The sequence below is a fragment of the Bos taurus genome, chromosome 1, assembly GCF_002263795.3.
Source record: "Bos taurus isolate L1 Dominette 01449 registration number 42190680 breed Hereford chromosome 1, ARS-UCD2.0, whole genome shotgun sequence".
Classification (NCBI taxonomy): Eukaryota; Metazoa; Chordata; class Mammalia; order Artiodactyla; family Bovidae; genus Bos; species Bos taurus.
In genome coordinates this window covers 150,359,570-150,381,473 of record NC_037328.1, presented here as the reverse complement: position 1 = coordinate 150,381,473, position 21,904 = coordinate 150,359,570, and the positions used below count along the sequence as shown (strand labels likewise).

At 42.3% G+C, this 21,904-nt stretch overlaps 1 non-coding gene across 1 annotated transcript; it reads left to right on the top strand.

Annotated features, from left to right (window-relative positions):
- The first annotated feature begins 15,190 nt into the window (after positions 1-15,190).
- Positions 15,191-15,322, top strand: LOC112448308 (small nucleolar RNA SNORA72). The gene has a single exon (XR_003036676.1). It is a non-coding gene; the product is annotated as a small nucleolar RNA SNORA72 (small nucleolar RNA).
- Positions 15,323-21,904: the final 6,582 nt, after the last annotated feature.

The window sequence follows — 21,904 nt, the reverse complement described above, 5'->3', positions numbered from 1 at the left end:
AAGGAAATAATCACCCAAGTCCAAGAAACCCAGACAGTCCCAAACAGGATAAACCCAAGGCAAAACACACCAAGACACATATTAACCAAATTAACAAAGATCAAGCACAAAGAACAAATATTAAAAGCAGCAAGGGAAAAACAACAAATATCACACAAGGGAATTCCCATAAGCATAACAGCTTATCTTTCAATAGAAATTATTCAGGCCAGGAGGGAATGGCAGGACATACTTAAAGTGATGAAAGAAAACCTACAGCCCAGATTACTGTACCCAGCAAGGATGTCATTCAAATATGAGGGGGAAATCAAAAGCTTTACAGACAAGCAAAAGCTGAGAGAATTCAGCACCACCTAACCAGCTCTCCAACAAATGCTAAAGGATCTTCTCTAGACAGGAAACACAGAAAGGGTGTATAAACTTGAACCCAAAACAATAAAGTAAATGGCAATGGGATAATTGCCATTTATGGTATATATCAATTGCCATTGATACTTATCAATAATTACCTTAAATGTAAATGAGTTGAATGCCTACAACCAAAAGACAAAGACTGGCTGAATGGACACAAAAACAAGACCCCTATATATGTTGTCTACAAGAAACCCACCTCAAAACATGGGACACATACAGACTGAAAGTGAAGGGCTGGAAAAAAAGATATTCCACACAAATAGAGACCAAAAGAAAGCAGGAGTAGCAATATTCATATCAGATAAAATAGACTTTAAAACAAAGGCTGTGAAAAGAGAGACACTACATAATGATCAAAGGATCAATCCAATAAGAAGATATAACAATTATAAACATATATGCACCCAACATAGGAGCACCTCAATATGTAATATAAATGCTAACAAGTATGAAAGGGGAAATTAACAATAACACAATGATAGTGGGAGACTTTAATACCCCACTCATTCCTATGGAGAGATGAGCTAAACAGAAAATTAACAAGGAAACACAAACTTTAAATGATACAATAGACCAGTTAGACCTAATTGATATCTATAGGACATTTCACCCCCAAACAATGAATTTCACCCTTTTCTCAAGCACACATGGAACCTTCTCCAGGATAGATCACATCCTGGGCCATAAAGCTAGCCTTGGTAAATTCAAAAAAATTGAAATTCCAAGCATCTTTTCTGACCACAATGCAGTAAGATTAGATCTCAATTACAGCAGAAAAACTATTAAAAATTCCAACATATGGAGGCTGAACAACACACTGCTGAATAACCAACAAATAAAAGAAGAAATCAAAAAAGAAATCAAAATATGCATAGAAATGAATGAAAATGAAAACACAACAACCCCAAACCTGTGGGACACTGTAAAAGCAGTGCTAAGGGGAAGGTTCATAGCAATGCAGGCATACCTCAAGAAACAAGAAAAAAGTCAAATAAATAACCTAACTCTACACCTAAAGCAACTAGAAAAGGAAGAAATGAAGAACCCCAGGGTTAGTAGAAAGAAAGAAATCTTAAAAATTAAGGCAGAAATAAATGCAAAAGAAACAAAAGAGACCATAGCAAAAATCAATAAAGCCAAAAGCTGGTTCTTAGAGAGGATAAATAAAATTGACAAACCACTAGCCAGACTCATCAAGAAACAAAGGAAGAAAAATCAAATCACTAAAATTAGAAATGAAAATGGAAAGATCACAACAGACAACACAGAAATACAAAAGATCATGAGACTACTATCAGCAGTTATATGCCAATAAAATGGACAACGTGGAAGAAATGGACAAATTCTTAGAAAAGTACAACTTTCCAAAACTGAACCAGGAAGAAATAGAAAATCTTAACAGACCCATCACAAGCACGGAAATTGAAACTGTATTCAGAAATCTTCCAGCAAACAAAAGACCAGGTCCAGACAGTTTCACAGCTGAATTCTACCAAAAATTTAGAGAAGAGCTAACACCTATCCTACTCAAACTCTTCCAGAAAATTGCAGAGGAAGTAAACTTCCAAACTCATTCTATGAGGCCACCATCACCCTAATACCAAAACCTGACAAGGATGCCACAAAAAAGAAAACTACAGGCCAATATCACTGATGAACATAGATACAAAAATCCTTAACAAAATTCTAACAATAAGAATCCGACAACACATTAAAGAGATCATACATCATGACCAAGTGGGCTTTATCCCAGGGATGCAAGGATTCTTCAATATCTGCAAGTCAATCAATGTAATACACCACATTAACAAATTGAAAAATAACAGCCATATGATTATCTCAATAGATGCAGAGAAAGCCTTTGACAAAATTCAACATCCATTTATGATAAAAAACCCTCCAGAAAGCAGGAATAGAAGGAACATACCTCAACATAATAAAAGCTATATATGGCAAACCCACAGCAAACATTATCCTCAATGGTAAAAAATCGAAAGCATATCCCCTAAAGTCAGGAACAAGACAAAGGTGCCCACTCTCACCACTACTATTCAACATAGTTTTGGAAGTTTTGGCCACAGCAATCAGAGCAGAAAAGGATATAAAAGGAATCCAAATTGGAAAAGAAAAAGTAAAACTCTCACTGTTTGCAGATGACATGATTCTCTACATAGAAAACCCTAAAGACGCCACCAGAAAATTACTAGAGCTAATCAATGAATATAGTAAAGTTGCAGGATATAAAATTAACACACAGAAATCCCTTGCATTCCTATACACTAATAATGAGAAAATAGGAAGAGAAATTAAGGAAACAATTCCATTCACCATTGCAATGAAAACAATAAAATACTTAGGAATATATCTCCCTAAAGAAACAAAAGACCTATATATAGAAAACTATAAAACACTGGTGAAAGAAATCAAAGAGGACACTAATAGATGGAGAAATATACCATATTCATGGATTGGAAGAATCAATATAGTGAAAATGAGTATTCTACCCAAAACAATCTATAGATTCAATGCAATCCCTATCAAACTACCAATGGGATTTTTCATAGAGTTAGAACAACTAATTTCACAATTTGTATGGAAATACAAAAAACCTCAAATAGCCAAAGCAATCTTGAGAAAGAAGAATGGAACTGAAGGAATCAACCCGCATGATTTCAGGGTCTACTACAAAGCCACAGTCATCAAGACAGTATGGTACTGGCACAAAAACAGAAATATAGATCAATGGAACAAAATAGAGAGCCCAGAGATAAATCCATGCACCTATAGACACCTTATCTTTGACAAAGGAGGCAAAAATATACAATGGAGAAATGACAATCTCTTTAACAAGTGGTGCTGGGAAAACTGGTCAACCACTTGTAAAAGAATGAAACTAGAACACTTTCTAACACCATACACAAAAATAAACTCAAAATGGATTAAAGATCTCAATGTAAGACCAGAAACTATAAAACTCCTAGAGGAGAACATAGGCAAAACACTCTCCGACATACATCACAGCAGGATCCTCTATGACCCACCTTCCAGAATGTTGGAAATAAAAGCAAAAATAAACAAATAGGACCTAATTAAAATTGAAAGCTTCTGCACAACAAAGGAAACTATAAGCAAGTGAAAAGACAGCCTTCAGAATGGGAGAAAATAATAGCAAATGAAGCAACTGACAAAGAATTAAGCTCAAAAATATGCAAACAACACCTGAAGCTCAATTCCCGAAAAATAAACGACCCAATCAAAAAATGGGCCAAAGAACTAAACAGACATTTCTCCAAAGAAGACATACAGATGGCTAACAAACACATGAAAAGATGCTCAACATCACTCATTATCAGAGAAATGCAAATCAAAACCACAATGAGTTACCATTTCACACCAGTCAGAATGACTGTTATCCAAAAGTCTACAAGCAATAAATCCTGGAGAGGGTGTGGAGAAAAGGGAACCCTCTTAAACTGAATGCAAACTAGTACAGTCACTATGGAAAACAGTGTGGAGATTCTTTTAAAAATTGGAAATAGAACTGCCATATGACCCAGCAATCCCACTGCTAGGCATACACACTGAGGAAACCAGAATTGAAAGAGACACGTGTACCCCAATGTTCATCACAGCACTGTTTGTAATAGCCAGGACATGGAAGCAACTTAGATGTCCATTAGTAGATGAATGGATAAGAAAGCTGTGGTACATATACACAATGGAGTATTACTCGGCCATTAAAAAGAATACATTTGAATCAGTTCTAATGAGGTGGATGAAACTGGAGCCTATTATACAGAGTGAAGTAAGCTAAAAAGGAAAACACCAATACAGTATACTAACACATATATATGGAATTTAGAAAGATGGTAATGATAACCCTGTATGCAAGACAGCAAAAGAGACACAGATGTATAGAACAGTCTTTTGGACTCTGTGGGAGAGGGCAAGGGTGGGATGATTTGGGAGAATGGCATTGAAACATGTATATTATCATATGTGAAATGAATTGCCAGTCCAGGTTTGATGCATGATACAGGATGCTCGGGGCTGGTGCACTGGGATGACCCAGAGGGATGGTATGGGGAGGGAGGTGGAAGCGGGGTTCAGGATGGGGAACATGTGTACACCCGTGGCGGATTCATGTCAATGTATGGCAAAACCAATACAATATTGTAAAGTAAAAAAAAAAAGAAAAGAAAGAAAAAAAAAAAAACCCATACTATTAGCACAGGCTACTCTACTTGGTGCACTGTGGTGACCTAAATGGGAAGGAAATCCAAAATAGAGGGGGTATATGTGTAGGTATGCCTGATTCACTTTGCTGTATAACAGACACTGACACAGCAGTGTAATAATAGCAAATGAAGCAACTGACAAACAACTAATCTCAAAAATATACAAGCAACTCCTACAGCTCAACTCCAGAAAAATAAATGACCCAATCAAAAAATGGGCCAAAAACTAAATAGACATTTCTCCAAAGAAGACATACAGATGGCTAACAAACACATGAAAAGATGCTCAACATCACTTATTATCAGAGAAAGGCAAATCAAAACCACTATGAGGTACCATTTCACGCCAGTCAGAATGGCTGTGATCCAAAAGTCTACAAGCAATAAATGCTGGAGAGGGTGTGGAGAAAAGGGAACCCTCTTACACTGTTGGTGGGAATGCAAACTAGTACAGCCACTATGGAGAACAGTGTGGAGATTCCTTAAAAAACTGTAAATAGAACTGCCTTATGATCCAGCAATCCCACTGCTGGGCATACACACTGAGGAAACCAGAAGGGAAAGAGACACGTGTACCCCAATGTTCATCGCAGTGCTGTTTATAATAGCCAGGACATGGAAGCAACCTAGATGTCCATCAGCAGATGAATGGATAAGAAAGCAGTGGTACATATACACAATGGAGTATTACTCAGCCATTAAAAAGAATACATTTGAATCAGTTCTAATGAGGTGGATGAAACTGGAGCCTATTATACAGAGTGAAGTAAGCCAGAAAGAAAAACACCAATACAACACTAACGCATATATATGGAATTTAGAAAGATGGTAACAATAACCCTGTGTACGAGACAGCAAAAGAGATACTGATGTATAGATCAGTCTTATGGACTCTGTGGGAGAGGGAGAGGATGGGGGGATTTGGGAGAATGGCTTTGAAACATGTGTAATATCATGTATGAGACGAGTCGCCAGTCCAGGTTCGATGCACGATGCTGGATGCTTGGGGCTGGTGCACTGGGACGGCCCAGAGGGAGGGCATGGGGAGGGAGGAGGGAGGAGGGTTCAGGATGGGGAGCACGGGTATACCTGTGGCGGATTCATTTCGATGTTGGGCAAAACTAATACAATATTGTAAAGTTTAAAAATAAAATAAAATTTTTAAAAAAGTGAAAAAAGAAAGATTAAAAATTATCACTAATAAAGTCTGCAAATTAAGGGGAAAGAATCCAAGGCTTCACTCCCTCATTAGCCTCCAGCTCAGAATCTATGATGAATCAGGCGGAGTTGAACATTTCATGAGGAACCCATCCCCTTATTCGAGCTCATGCAAAGACAGTGTGTCTGCTTCTCTCCCTCTCTCTTGGCAGCAGAGGTGGACTCTGCATGCAGCAGGTGCAGTATAAATGTATATAAGTGTCTTTTTTTCTAGTTGCATGTACTTGCCTATGTGCTAATACTTTGGGTTCTGCCTATTTTTGCCACTAGGGAGTGTTCCCTGTCATGCCAACCCATGAAAGAGTCTCTAACACCTGCTGCACCACCACTACAGGCATTAGGATAATAAAAGCCTCCAGCAGGAAGGGATTCACTCCTTTGGGAGCCGGGGAAAGAGGTGGGAGGGGGAGAAGGCTTGGTGGAGGTGGTAGCATTTCAGTTTGGCTGTGACAAATGAGTCTGGTATCTACAGGTAGAAAAGAGGGGAAGGGCATTCCAGGAAGAGAGAAAACAGAGGGCTCAGGTAATACAGGCAGATTTTTTTTTTAGAAAACCTTTTTGCTTTGTATTGGGGTGTAGCCCATTAATAAGGCTTCCCAGGTGGTGCTAGTGGTAAAGTCACCTGCCAGTGAAGGAGACACAGATGCAAGTTCAGTCCCTGATTTGGGAAGATCCCCTGGTGGAGGGCATAGCAACCCACTCCAGTATTCTTGCCTGGAGAATCCCATGGATAGAGGGGCCTGGTGGGCTAGAGTCCATGGGGTCACAAAGAGTCAGACATGACTGAAGTGACTTAGTATGCATGCACGCATAGCCAATTAACAATGCTGTGATCGTTTTAGGTGAACAGCAAAAGGACTTAGCCATATATATGCATGTATTCATTCTCCCCCAAATTTCCCTCCCATCCAGGCTGCCACATAGCACTGAGCAGAGTTTCCTGTGCTATATAGTAGGTCCTTGTTGGTTATCTATTTGAAATACAGCAGTAACACTGATAGATTTGATGTGATTGATTGGTGCACAGGATGAAGGAGCAGTGAGAAATAGAGCTCATGGGATGTTTAGGGTTGTCATAAAAATAGCCATGTCACCACCTCTCCAAAGGCATAGCCCTGGCAGTCTGATCATTGATATGCTGACAGGATTCCCAGGAGAGTTCTTAAATCCTTATAGTCTTGTTAATAACAACGGTGGTTCAACAAAGGGGTTCCCTGTTGTATTCAGAAGCTCTGCTAGCTGTGGTCCTTCCCAGACAATGGTAGAAACCTGGCCCTGAAGCCAGGTCACCAGGAGAGAGACATGGACATCAGTCGTCATCACTGTCATGTTTAAAACTATGAGAAACAGTCCAGATCAAAGAGCACTGTCCTCAGACTGTTGAAATTCAATATTCTCAAGGTGATTCCATTTAAATCCAGGTGCAAATGTTTTAGGGGCTTCCCGGGTGGCTCCGAGGTAGAGAAAGTGAAAGAGAAAGTGACAGTCGCTCAGTCGTGTCCGACTCTTTGTGGCCCCAGAGACTCTACAGTTCATGGAATTCTCCAGGCCAAATACTGGAGTGGGTAGCCTACCCCTTCTCCAGGGGATCTTCCCAACCCAAGAATTGAACCAGGGTCTCCTGCACTGCAGGTGGATTCTTTACCAACTCAGCTGTGAACGAAGTGGTAAAGAATCTGCCTGCAATGCAGGAGCCAGAGAACACACAGGTTTGATCCCTGAGTCAGGAAGATGCCCTGGAGGAGGGCATGGCAACCCACTCCATATTCTTGCCTGGAAAATCCCATAGACGAGGAGCTTGGTGGGCTACAGTCCATAGGGTCACAAAGATTCGGACACGACTGAGAAACTTAGCAAGGACACACTCAGGCACGCACAAACCTCTTGGGCTTCCTAGGTGGTTCAATGGCAAAGAACCCACCTACCAATGCAGGAGACTTGGGTTCAGTCCCCTAGAGAAGGAAATGGCAACCCAAGTCCAGTATCCTTGCCTGGAAAATCCCATGGACAGAGGAGCCTGATGGGCTACGGTCCATGGGGTTGCAAAAGAGTTGGATAGGACTTAATAAATAAGCAACAACTACAACAGCAAATCTTTTAGTTTCTACATATATTAAAATAAGAAGCAGTGGTCTCTGGCTTGTGTCCTGCTGTTTTCATGTTCATATTCTCAATAGGTAAGCATTAAATGCCCCTGGGTTCTGAATACATGTGGGAAACTCAGATGTATTGCTTTATCAGCATTTGGCCGGCTTATTTGGTTTAAACGCTGAACCAAAATAATAACATGTAAGGATGACGTGATTGTCCTCAAAATGACATTATTATACTTGAGAAGGAAGCCAGGCTGAGTTTTCATCCAGAGGAATGAAACGAAGAGGTCTGAGATGCATGCCTGGACAGCCAACAATCCCATATTTCGTAGAAACAGAAGGAGAAAGTCCACAAAGTTAAATTTCCATTTTTGAGATAAGAAAAGCCCATAGACCTGAGTGGAATATCTTTATTTTTTATGTTTTTTTTTTTTTTTTTTTGCAGTAAAGTTAGGATTCTCTTATAGGCATGAGTCATAGATACACAGACCTGACAACGCTGGATCCCTGGAAATATTTCTCATAAGAATGGAGGGGCTCTGAATCTTGATTTTGAACTCCTGAGGACTTCTGACTTGCCATCTCACTGGCTCTACGCTTGCGGCCCAGACTTTTCCTTCTGATTTCATTTCCTGTGACCATGTCTTAATGATCATTTGAGCTTCTTTTATTCATGGGGTCACAAAGAGTTGGACAAGACTGAGCAACTGAGCTGAACTGAACTGATTCATCCTCACCATCTTGAGATAAACATCTGTCATGGAAATTAACCAAAACATGTAAAGGTTTGAATTAAAATAAACATGCATCATGGAAATGAACATATTTAACATTAAGTATATTGAACCACGAGAGAAGCATGGAGGATTCCTTTGAAAATGGTAGCGTTTAAATATTTTATTTGCAAAATAGAACAGCTTGGAAATGGTGAAGACCAAAATCATGGCACCGTGACTAATGATGAAGAGTCAGTGAAAGATGGTTTAACCTCAGGATGCTCAGTGGGGGTCTGCCTGGTCTTCAAGGTCCTCCTGACTGTGAAATCTCCATTCTTCCCCCTAACCTAGGCCCACATTTCTCCCAACAGGGGTGACTGCCACAACCCCCTCACCAGCTCCTCCTTCTTCCCCCCTCAATTTGATGAGCCTACCTATGCCTGACAAATAAACCTAGTGAAGAGACAACTTCAATCAAGCCGATCGCCTTCTTAAAAAGCCTCCAGTTGGCCTCCATCACCTCTGATCCAGGTACAGATGACTCAGCAGAAGACTATCTTTAGAAGCCCCCTAGCTTTATCCTCCAGAGAAGGCAATGGCACCCCACTCCAGTACTCTTGCCTGGAAAATCCCATGGACAGAGGAGCCTGGTGGGCTGCAGTCCATGGGGTCACTAAGAGTTGGACACGACTGAGCAACTTCACTTTCACTTTTCTCTTTCATACATTGGAGAAGGAAATGGCAACCCACTCCATGTTCTTGCCTGGAGAATCCCAGGGACAGTGGATCCTGGTGGGCTGCTGTCTATGGGGTCGCACAGAGTCTGACACGACTGAAGTGACTTAGCAGCAGCAGCTTTATCCTCTGGAGAAGGCAATGGCACCCCACTCCAGTACTCTTGCCTGGAAAATCCCATGGACAGAGGAGCCTGGTGGGCTGCAGTCCATGGGGTCTCTAAGAGTCGGACACGACTGAGCGACTTCACTTTCACTTTTCACTTTTAATGCACTGGAGAAGGAAATGGCAACCCACTCCATGTTCTTGCCTGGAGAATCCCAGGGACGGGAAGCCTGGTGGGCTGCTGTCTATGGGGTCGCACAGAGTCGGACATGATTGAAGCGACTTAGCAACAGCAGCAGCAGCTTTATCCTCAGCTTTCTCTTTCAATTTTCCCACAAATACCTTCCCTCAGCTAAACAAATGTAGTCTCTGAAAAGCAATTCACAGCACTTTCTCTCTGTCAGGGAAGATTCACAACACTTTCTACCTTGTTAGAGTTTAATTTTCAAAAAGGCAAAATTAAACTCTGGGCAAATATCAAATGAACACTTGTTAAAGATTTTATTTAATTTATTAATTTATCACTAAAATGCTACGACCAGTTCAAAGAACATCTGAGAAGCTATTTAAGATAACTTAATAAAATCATGTTAGAATAAGATGGTTAAGTTAGATATAAAACTGGCAAATGTCCAACGGACTATAAAATTTTATGGTCATAAGTTCCAGCAGACAGAAATCATCTGTATCAATATCACATCAAAAAGATTTATTCATCTTATTATTTCGGTTAGTGATAAGCAATGAGATAAGGAGAATTGAGTTTATTCTCCTGGTCAATCCTTGAGTGAACTTTGCCCCTGAATGATGCTGAAGGACATGTGACTCACCTTTTTTGTTATGTTGCTAAATTTTATTTTTTTTCTAACAACTTTTATAGATTTCGAGCTGTTGGTCCCCCTCCACCATCCTTGTGAAACCAACTTTGTTGCCCTCTCTCTCATAAGTAAGACAGCCAAAATGTCTAACCAGCTTATAATGAGTAATTTGGGATTGCTAGTTCTTCCTCGATAAGTACAAGCTGAAGAGGGCAATAGGATATTTGTATGCATCCATATATTAATAAAGTGAATACCAGGAGCCCTGTTTTTGGTTCTTTGGGGTACATTATTCCACTTATTATGCTTTAATTAATTGTGCATTTCTGAAGAGTCTGTGCTGTAAGCTGGTCACCGCCCAAGGTATATATCAGTTCAGTTCAGTTCAGTCACTCAGTCGTGTCTGATTCTTTGCGACCTCATGAATTGCAGCATGCCAGGCCTTCCTGTCCATCACCAACACTTGGAGTTCACTCAAATTCATGTCCATCGAGTCTGTGATGCCATCCAGCCTTCTCATCCTCTGTTGTCCCCTTCTCCTCCTGCCCCCAATCCCTCCCAGCATCAGAGTCTTTTCCAATGAGTCAACTCTTCACATGAGGTGGCCAAAGTATTGGAGTTTCGGCTTTAGCATCAGTCCTTCCAAAGAACACCCAGGACTGATCTCCTTTAGAATGGACTGGTTGGATCTCCTTGCAGTCCAAGGGACTCTCAAGAGTCTTTTCCAACACCACAGTTCAAAAGCATCAATTCTTCAGCGCTCAGCTTTCTTCACAATCCAACTCTCACATCTATACATGACTACTGGAAAAACCATAGCCTTAACTAGACAGACCTTTCTTGGCAAAGTAATGTCTCTGCTTTTTAATATGCTATCTAGGTTGGTCATAACTTTCCTTCCAAGGAGTAAGCATCTTTTAATTTCATGGCTGCAATCACCATCTGCAGTGATTTTGGAGCCCCCAAAAATAAAGTCTGACACTGTTCACTGTTTCCACTGTTTCCCCATCTATTTCCCATGAGGTGATGGGACCGGATGCCATGATCTTCATTTTCTGAATGTTGAGCTTTAAGCCAACTTTTTCACTCTCCTCTTTCACTTTCATCAAGAGGCTTTTTAGTTCCTCTTCACTTTCTGCCACAGGGGTGGTGTCATCTGCATATCCGAGGTTATTGATATTTTTCCTGGCAATCTTGATTCCAGCTTGTGCTTCTTCCAGCCCAGCCTTTCTCATGATGTACTCTGCATATAAGTTAAATAAGCAGGGTGACAATATACAGCCTTGACATACTCCTTTTCCTATTTGGAACCAGTCTGTTGTTCCATGTCCAGCTCTAACTATTGCTTCCTGACTGGCATAGAGGTTTCTCAAGAGGCAGGTCAGGTGGTCTGGTATTCCCATCTCTTGAAGAATTTTCCACAGTTTATTGTGATCCACACAGTCAAAGGCTTTGGCATAGTCAATAAAGCAGAAAGAGATCTTTTTCTGGAACTCTCTTGCTTTTTCGATGATCCAGCGGATGTTGGCAATTTGATCTCTGGTTCCTCTGCCTTTTCTAAAACCAGCTTGAACATCTGGAAGTTCACGGTTCACATATTGCTGAAGCCTGGCTTGGAGAATTTTGATCATTACTTTAGTAGCGTGTGAGATGAGTGCAATTGTGTGGTAGTTTGAGCATTCTTTGGCATTGCCTTTCTTTGGGATTGGAATGAAAACTGACTTTTTCCAGTCCTGTGGCCACTGCTGAGTTTTCCAAATTTGCTGGCATATTGAGTTCAGCACTTTCACAGCATCATCTTCCAGGATTTGAAATAGCTCAACTGTAATTCCATCACCTCCACTAGCTTTGTTCATAGTGATGCTTTCTAAGGCCCACTTGACTTCACATTCCAGAATGTCTGGATCACATTCCAGTGATAACACCATCATGATTATCTTGGTCATGAAGATCTTCTTTGTGCAGTTCTTCTGTGTATTCTTGCCACCTCTTCTTAATATCCTCTGCTTCTGTTAGGTCCATACCATTTCTGTCCTTTATCGAGCCCATCTTTGCATGAAATGTTCCTTTGGTATCTCTAATTTTCTTGAAGAGATCTCTGGTCTTTGCTATTCTGTTGTTTCCCTCTATTTCCTTGCATTGATCGCTGAGGAAGGTTTTCTTATCTCTCCTTGCTATTCTTTGGAACTCTGCATTCAGATGCTTATATGTTTGCTTTTCTCCTTTGTTTTTTGCTTTTCACAGCTATTTGTAAAGTCTCCTCAGACAGCCATTTTGCTTTGTTGCATTTCTTTTCCATGGGGATGGTCTTGATCCCTGTCTCCTATACAATGTCACAAACCTCTGTCTATAGTTCATCAGGCACTCTGTCTATCCGGTCTAGTCCCTTAAATCTATTTCTCACTTCCACTATATAATCATAAGGGATTTGATTTAGCTCATACCTGAATGTTCTAGTGGTTTTCCCTGCTTTCTTCAATTTAAGTCTGAATTTGGCAATAAGGAGTTCATGATCTGAGCCACAGTCAGCTCCCGGTCTTTTTTTTTTTTTTTTTTTTGCTGACTGTATAGAGCTTCTCCATCTTTGGCTACAAAGAATATAACCAATCTCATTTCAGTGTTGACCATCTCGAGATGTCCATGTGTAGAGTCTTCTCTTGTGTTGTTGGAAGAGGGTGTTTGCTATGACCTCTTGGTATGACCTCTTGCTATGTTCTCTTGGCAAAACTCTATTAGCCTTTGCCCTGCTTCATTCCATATTCCAAGGCCAAATTTCCCAGGTGTTTCTTGACTTCCTACTTTTGCATTCCAGTCCCCTATAATGAAAAGGACATCTTTTTTGGGTGTTCGTTCTAAAAGGTCTTGGAGGGCTTCATAGAACCGTTCAACTTCAGTGTCTTCAGTGTTACTAGTTGGGGCATAGACTTGGATTACTGTGATATTGAATGGTTTGCCTTGGAAATGAACAGAGATCATTTGTCGTTTTTGAGATTGCATCCAAGCACTGCATTTTAGACTCTTTTGTTGATCATGATAGCTACTCCATTTAGTCTAAGGGATTCCTGCCCGCAGTAGTAGATATAATGGTCATCTGAGTTAAATTCACCTATTCCAGCCCATTTTAGTTCACTGATTCCTGGAATGTCGATGTTCGCTCTTGGCATCTCCTATTTGACTACTTCCAATTTGCCTCAATTCATGGACCTAACGTTCCAGGTTCCTATGCAATATTGCTCTTTACAGCATTGGACCTTGCTTCTATCACCAGTCACATCCACAACTGGGTATTGTTTTTGCTTTGGCTCCATCCCTTCATTCTTTCTGGAGTTATTTCTCCACTGATCTCCAGTAGCATATTGGGCACCTACTGACCTGGGGAGTTCCTCTTTCAGTATCCTATCATTTTGCCTTTTCATACTATTCATGGGGTTCTCAAGGCAAGAATACTGAAGTGGTTTGCCATTCCCTTCTCCAGTGGACCACATTCTGTCAGACCTCTCCACCATGACCCACCCTTCTTGGATGGCCCCACACAGCATGGCTTAGTTTCATTGAGTTAGACAAGGCTGTGGTCCATGTGATTAGATTGACTAGTTTTCTGTGATTATGGTTTCAGTGTGTCTGCCCTCTGATGCCCTCTCGCAAGAGGTATATATACCAAAAATCCCTCTAAATGGGAGAAGCCACAGCAGGTAAAGGAAGGACGCCTCAACCCATTCCTTCTGGCCTTTCTTGGGAAGGTTTTTAGCTGCTCCCTGCATCCATAAACCAATATTCAGTCCTGCTCAGCTTAGAGACATAGCCCACTAGGCTAGAGCTGGAGCATTCTACTCCAAGAACCTCTTGGGTGCACCAAATACAGCCCTGCCTCAGCTATTTATTTTTTTATTTTTTTTTAGAAGTTGAAGGAATAGAGAAAAAGAGAAAGACTTGAAGTGGTAGTGTATGACATGATATGAGAGTCCCTAGAGCTGGACCAAACCAGATCAAATGGCAGGGCTGTGAGGGCCATAAAAGTCTCCAGGCAAGACAACGTGAACATGAGTCAGACACAGCCTTGGTCCCAGGTCTGCCCTGGTCACCGTGTGTAATCCCTTCTGTGTTTCATCCTTGTCATTAAGGGAAGCCTTCTATTAAGTGCCTATCAGTTGATTTGAAAGCCTGTGACCTCAGGCACGCTCCCATTTCAGAGGTCCTGCCCAAGGGCCTATATAATCTTTGAAAACTCTATTCAACTTCTTTCCTGTCTTAGTACTGGTTTAATACTCAGTATCACAATTAAATAAAGAACAGAAAAGAAAAACACATCAGGGCAACCGACACAGGCAATTTAGTCAAATAAATGTGCTTTGTTTTGAGTTAACTCAATTGCAAATAAAATGAAACAAATAAGGGTTGAAACCTATATCTTAATTTAAAATGAAAAAACTGTTTTCAAGTGTCTTATTTGGCTCCCTGTGGTTACATGAAAATACTTCCCCCCAAATCACTCCTAACCCAGGTAAGAGAAGCCAGTACACTCACTTACTTACACCCTTCATTTGGTCATTAAAGCAAAAACAAAGCTAAAAGTGCATTGTTTATAACCTTTAAATATGCAACAGGGTATTGTAGCTTGTAGAAGCTACCCAAGAGTATGTGTACACTTACAAAATGAAATGGAAAGATCCTCACAAAGGCACATGCTTAATAATTCAAGTAGGTTGAATAGTTCTTCCCAGACATCAGCAGTTCCTTAAATCAGCACTCTAGTGTGGCTCTCCTAACTTCCAGGGCTTTGTAAATCCAAGATTACTGTGTGTGTGGCTGCAAGCTGCCTGTCACGCATGAGGCATTAAAGAATACAATATTTGCTGTGAATATTCTCATGCTTCTGATTTTGTAATAGTCAGGGCAGGCCAAACATTCACTATATTAAGACCATGCTTATGTCCCCGGACCTAGTTATTTCCATCAGTCTGGCTTTATAAATGCGGATGATAAACCAAGTCTCATTTATACAGTGTATCTTATGTAGAGGTATCTGGTCAACCTCAAGAAATACCAGCACAGCCAGTATAATAACGTCTTCAGATAGCCATTGCTAATTTGCTGGTGGCCAGTTGCCATTAAATGAGTTGTGAAATTATTGTGATTCAGTTTCTAAGTGACTCTGATACCATTAGAAGCAGGCCAGCATGGACTGATGAAAATGTAAATTGCTCAAAAATTTTCTTTAGTAAGACTGACCAGGGCTTCCCAGGTGGTGCAGTGGTAAAGAATCCTGCCAGTGCAGAAGACATGTGTTTGACCCCCGATCTGGGAGGATTCCACATGCTGTAGAGAGACTAAGCTCTTGCACCACAGCTATTTAGTCTGTGCTCTGGAGCCCAGGAGCCAAAATTACTGAGCCCACGTGCTGTGACTGCAGAAGCCCATCCACCCTAGAGCCTGTGCTCTGCAACAAGAGGAGCCACTGTAATGAGACGCCCGTCCAGCACGACTAGAGAAAAGTCCTCACAGCAACAAAGACCCAGCACAGTCAAATAAATAAATAAAAATTTCTTAAAAGGGCCAACCAGAACTTGCTTTTTCAAAAAAGCAGGTTTTGCAGACAGTCTTGATGAAACCAGATTCTGAGCCTCCCACTTATTAGTTGTCAGCAAATCATAAATCCTTAGGCCCCCATATCCTTACCTGTCAGATAAGTTCAGTAGGAGAAGACCCACCAAAGGTTTGTTCTGAGCAGGAATGCAGAGCAAAGCCTGGCACAGAAGAAACACACAGTGGCTACCAGTCATTACCATTAAAAAAATCATGGGGTATATAGCCCCTTGGGTTCAGATGGGTGGGATATTGATGACTTTGTTTCACAAATGGCCTTGCTGGGAACCCAAGAACACAAGGCCCTGGAAATATGCACTGCCTCCCTCAGGCACACAGCCATGCACGCCGACTCACATGCGTCTGGGCAGCCTGTGCAGAGAAGCTATGTCTGGGCCAATCAATCAGAATGGTGCACCGCAGGCTTGTATACAGTTACACACAGTCATAATACGGCAGGTCATCACTGTCGCTGTAACACTCTATAGATCTGTGAACCATCTTTCCTTTTCACAATTGTTATAATCCTCCTTAAAAGCTGAGGACAAACACCAGGACTTGAGCTTTAAACTTGCCCATCAAGAGCCCAGTGTTTTCCATTTGAAATGGGCAAGATGGCTCCCAGTCTTTTAGGTAAAGACTCGGTTTTCCAGACTCACACCCCGTGATTCTGCCACCTCTTGGTAGGCTGGTCTGATGTAGTCGCTGGAATGAAGGGCACTGGTCTCAGCTTCACCTTGGCACCTGTGCCAGGACTGACTGGTCATGTTCGTGGCCCTTGTCATTGGTGCTGTTTGCTAAGTGTGAGCCTCCTCCAGCTTCGTTATCTGGTCCCCAGCCTCCACTGACCCACAGCCTTCTGCTCTCTCTCCCTGTACAAGTCAGGGTACCAGGAGCAGAGCTGCCAGATCCCTGTCCAGCCCCAGATGCTGGTCCCACCCCTTAGGAGGCCATCCAAGCATCCTTCCAGCTCTCGCCCTGCATCGTTCACTCCTTCCTGGGACTTCAGCCTGGAAGGGAAGTGGCTTCTCCCTCTAAGTCCATCATCCTCCCCATCATCCTCCAGGAGGGGAGGGGTGGGGATTCCTTCTCCCTCTCTAGCAGGGCATCCCCCAAACTTCCCCTCTTTCCTCTGTAAGCCAGTCCTTCAGGGCTCAACTCAGAAGCAGCCAGGGCATCCTCCATTCTCTGTGGAAGGTCCTCTATGATCCAAACCCACCAGGTGAGACTCTTGGAAGAGAGCCACCACACAAAATGACAATGATGAAAATCCATTGCTTTACTGTCCCGTGACCACCAGGTGTGTCATGGGACAGTAATGTGTGTGTGTGTGTGTGTGTGTGTCTGTGTGTGTAGGGTTGTTAAATAGTCACATTTCAACTTACGGTTTTCCATAGATTTCTGAATGTGAAAAGAAAAATAAATTTTAATATATTAAAGGTTCTCATCATAAGACCATAAGTTTCAACAATGTCTGATGTTAACAGATGTTAACTGGACATAATGTGATGATCATTTTACAATATATAGAAATGTTAGATGATCGCATTGTACACCTGAAACTAATATACTGTTGTATATTGATTATGTCTCAATTTAAAAAGAATAAAGAAGGAACCACAAATTAAAAGTCAGAGAAGGCCCTCTATAATATTTAATGTAAAGTGGAAGTGTGGGTCACTCAGTGGTTTCTGACTGTTTGCCACTCTGTAGACTGTATACTGCTAGGCTCCTCTGTCCATGGAACTCTCCAGGCAAGAAGGTTGGAGTGGGCAGCCATTCCCTTTTTCAGGGGATCTTCCTCACCCAGGGACTGAACCCAGATTTCCTGCATTGAAGGCAGATTTTTTACCATCTGAGCCACAAGGAAGCCCTTATTTGATGGCTAAGAGGCTACCAGATGAAGTAACTACTAAGGCTGGGCTGGAAGAAGCACAAGCTGGAATCAAGATTGCCAGGAGAAATATCAATCACCTCAGATATGCAGATGACACCACAGTTATGGCAGAAAGTGAAGAGGAACTAAAAAGCTTCTTGATGAAAGTGAAAGAGGAGAGTGAAAAAGTTGGCTTAAAGCTCAACATTTAGAAAACGAAGATCATGGCATCCGGTCCCACCACTTCATGGGAAATAGGTGGGGAAACAATGGAAACAGTGTCCGACTTTATTTTGGGGGGCTCCAAAATCACTGCAGATGGTGGCTGCAGCCATGAGATTAAAAGATGCTTACTCCTTGGAAGGAAAGTTATGACCAACCTAGATAGCATATTAAAAAGCAGAGACATTACTTTGCCAACTAAGGTCCGTCTAGTTAAGGCTATGGTTTTTCCACTAGTCAGGTATGGATGTAAGAGTTGGACTGTGAAGAAAGCTGAGTGCTGAAGAATTGATGCTTTTGGACTGTGGTGTTGGAGAAGACTTGAGAGTCCCCTGGACTGCAAGGAGATCAAACCAGTCCATTCTAAAGGAGATCAGCCCTGTGTGTTCTTTAGAAGGAATGATGCTAAAGGTGAAACTCCAATACTTTGGCCACCTCCTGCAAAGAGTTGACTCATTGGAAAATATTCTGATGCTGGGAGAGATTGGGGGCAGGAGGAGAAGGGGATGACAGAGGATGAGATGGCTGGATGGCATCACCGACTCAACGGACATGGGTTTGGGTGGACTCCGGGAGTTGGTGATGGATAGGGAGGCCTGGCGCACTGGAATTCATGGGGTCGCAAAGAGTTGGACACGACTGAGTGACTGAACTGAACTGAACTGAGGGAACTCTTTGCAGAAGAAAGTTTGAAGCAAGGCTGAAAAGGAAAGTAGAGACGGGGACCAGAGTCAGCAGGAAGAAAGAGCCTGTGAAAAATCCTTACAAACACCTAAGGGGGTTGGGGCTGCAGGGAAGGCTGCAGCCATGTGCTGAGAACTGAGACTAGCTATTCAGGTAGGGCAGTGTGTGCCTGAGTGTGTCCATGTCAGCAGTGAGGCAGTGAGGATTTGGGGAACAGGACGTGGGATGGCAATGTGCTGGGGATGCAGAGGTCATGCTGGGGAAGTGGAGGTCAGGGTTCACAAGTTGTTGGCAGTGCTGGACAGCCAGGCAGAGCAGAGACACACACAACTTCAGTGCATTGGGCAGAAGAGAGTCCACGCTGATAGATGCATGAGCAGGAACAAGAAGTCCATGGCTGAGGAAGGGTCTTCTAGCGCAGAACTTCCTCAGCAGTTCTCAGAGTGACTCCCCGGGGTCCTGTGGTTGAGAGGCAGAACCCACCCCCTGAGGGAGAATATACTGGGTGGGCAGGACCCTGGGCATATAACTCCCGCTGTAGCCAGACTGTTCTGCTGCCTTCCTGGTGGCATAAGAACCAAAATGAAGGCTTCATAGTGTGTGACGCCTTGACATCTGGTCAACCTGGGAGGGCCTTCAGCCATGGTCTCCCTCCCCACTCTGCTCTCACAAATAATTTCTCCTCGTCAAGAGGAGACCACATCCAGATCTTGCTTATCCCTGAGTGGAGGGTAAGTTCCTGCCAGGCTGCAAAACCAGTCAAAGCAACCCATCACATCATGCTATGGGACCAGGGGGTCTCTTTAAAAGAAGGAGAAGGAGGAGAAGGAGATGATGAGTGCAAAATACTTTAGTCAGTGGCTCAGGTATTTAGAGTGGTGTTCCACAAATGACTTTGACCCCTTTCCTCTCTTGGGATACAGGTTTTGAACACAGTCACTATCCTATGGAGTCTTATTAAGCTGTAAATGGTTTGCATATATTACTGTATTACCCAGGTAATGCTAGTAGTAAAGAAGCTACCTGCTAATGTACGAGACACAAGAAGCACAGGTTTGATTCCTGGGTTAGGAAGATCCCCTGGAGTAGGAAATGGCAACCCACTCCAGTATTCTTGTCTGGAAAATTCTATGGACAGAGGAGCCTGGCAGTCTACAGTCCATAGTGAGCAAAGAGTTGGGCATGACAGAGCACACAAACACACAATATTCTGTATACACTGTCATAAACAACACTTTTTCAGAGAATAAGATAAAAGTTGCTACCATAAAAATTCTAATATTTTCTTTCTCCTTGTTGAGTCTTAAAAACCCACGCATGTACTAATAGTCCAGATATCTCAGGAAAAAGATGCCTCCAGGATCTTAGCCATCATGACAGTAAAATGTCATTCAATAGAGATTATCTCTGGTTCCAAGTTCACTTGGGAAGACAAATGGTTTTACTCAAAAGGACACCATTACCACAGCTGGATGGCAGTGCAAAGTCTTGACAAGGGCTTGCTGGTCAACCTCTCAGATGTTGGGCAATAAAATGACTAAAAGAATCACGAGGTCTGAAGAAGTAAGAGAGGCAAGTTTGGTAGTTATTTTTGCCCATTAATGTGCCTTCCCAAAGGCATTATTTTGCTCAGCATTGTAGACTTTTTTCTTACAGATGTCATAAATGTATCTAGCACAATCATAAAAATGTCACTGGGATCAAAGTGACTCAGTGTCCTCCTTCCTCATAGCTGAAATATGAGTCATATTGGATTATGACCCCTAAATTGTTTTTAAGGGAATACTCATGTAGAAAGTCCAGGCTAGGATGCTGCCTGAAGTTTTTATTCTTTTTCATCCTCCCACCAGCAAATCTATAGACCTACCAGCATCTCTATCAATCTCCCCTTCTTTCCTGGTACAGTGAACAAAACCGATAAATTCCTCTGCTTGTCTTCTGGGTCCTGTCTTTTGTTCTTTTCTCAGATATTCTACTGCTCACTATTCCTCTCTCTCCTTCTCTCTCTCCCACCCAGATACACTTATTCCTTCAGACCAGATTATTCATGTCAGCACACAAACCTGATCTATCTTTAAAAGACATTTCTTGACCTCTTAGTCAACTCTGGCCAAAGCCTCTTCACTTTTTGCTACTGTTTACTGTGAAACAGGTTGTTAGACCCTGAATTTAGGCACCTAACCACCCCCACCTCCTGCCATCTCTTCCTTGTAGTCCTATCTGTCCTCTATTCTCACTGCTCTGCTCATGCGGTCTTGTCAAGGACCATGACCAGTGCATGTGGCACTTCTATGTCATCACCCCATCAGACCTCTTCAGCCATCATCACAAGACCTTTGCAGCCTTAGGCACAGTCCCTTCCTCCTTTACAGGACACATGCCTCCCTTGAGTTTCTAATAGTGTCCCTCCCACCCTTCTCCCCACCACTCTGGACTCCTTTTTGGTCACCTTTGCTCTCTTCTTCACTGTCCTACACAACCTCTGCCTATTACAATGTCTGTGAATGGACTTTAGTCCTGCTTCTCTGTCTACACTTCCCGCTTAGGTCTGCTTGGTTGGTCCCACATTTGTAAATAACACCTGTGTTCTTTCCAGTCCAAAAATGTACCATAAGTTCAGACTTCTCCTCTGAACCCCAAACTTATATAACTGATCCCCCATTTAGTACCTCCATTTAAATATCTTACAGGCTTCTAAAACATCAGTGACCAAAACAGAAGTCTGGTTTCCACCCTCCATGATCTGTTTCTCCATGAGTTTTCTGCACCACATTATATGATGTTGTTGCCCAATGGGTGATCAAGATGAAAACCTAGGTGGGCCCTCTGTGTCCTCCCACCCTCCACATTCAACCAGCCGTGAAGCTCTATGTGTTGTTTTCTTATTGCTGCTCTAACAAATTCCCACAGTCTTGTGGCTTATACAATACAAATTTATCACCTTAACAGTCTTTAAAGCCACAAGTCTGGCATGAATCTCCTTAGGCTAAAATCAAGGTATCAGCAGAATTATGGCCTTACTGGAGACTGCAGTTCATGCACGCATGCTAAGTTGCTTCAGTCATGCCCAACTATTTGCCATCCTATAGGCTGTAGCTCACAGGGCCCTCTGTCCATGGAATTCTTCAGGCAAGAGTACTGGAATGGGTTACTGCCGAGCCCCTGGGGAAACCCAGAGGCCCTAGGGGCGAGCCCATTTCCT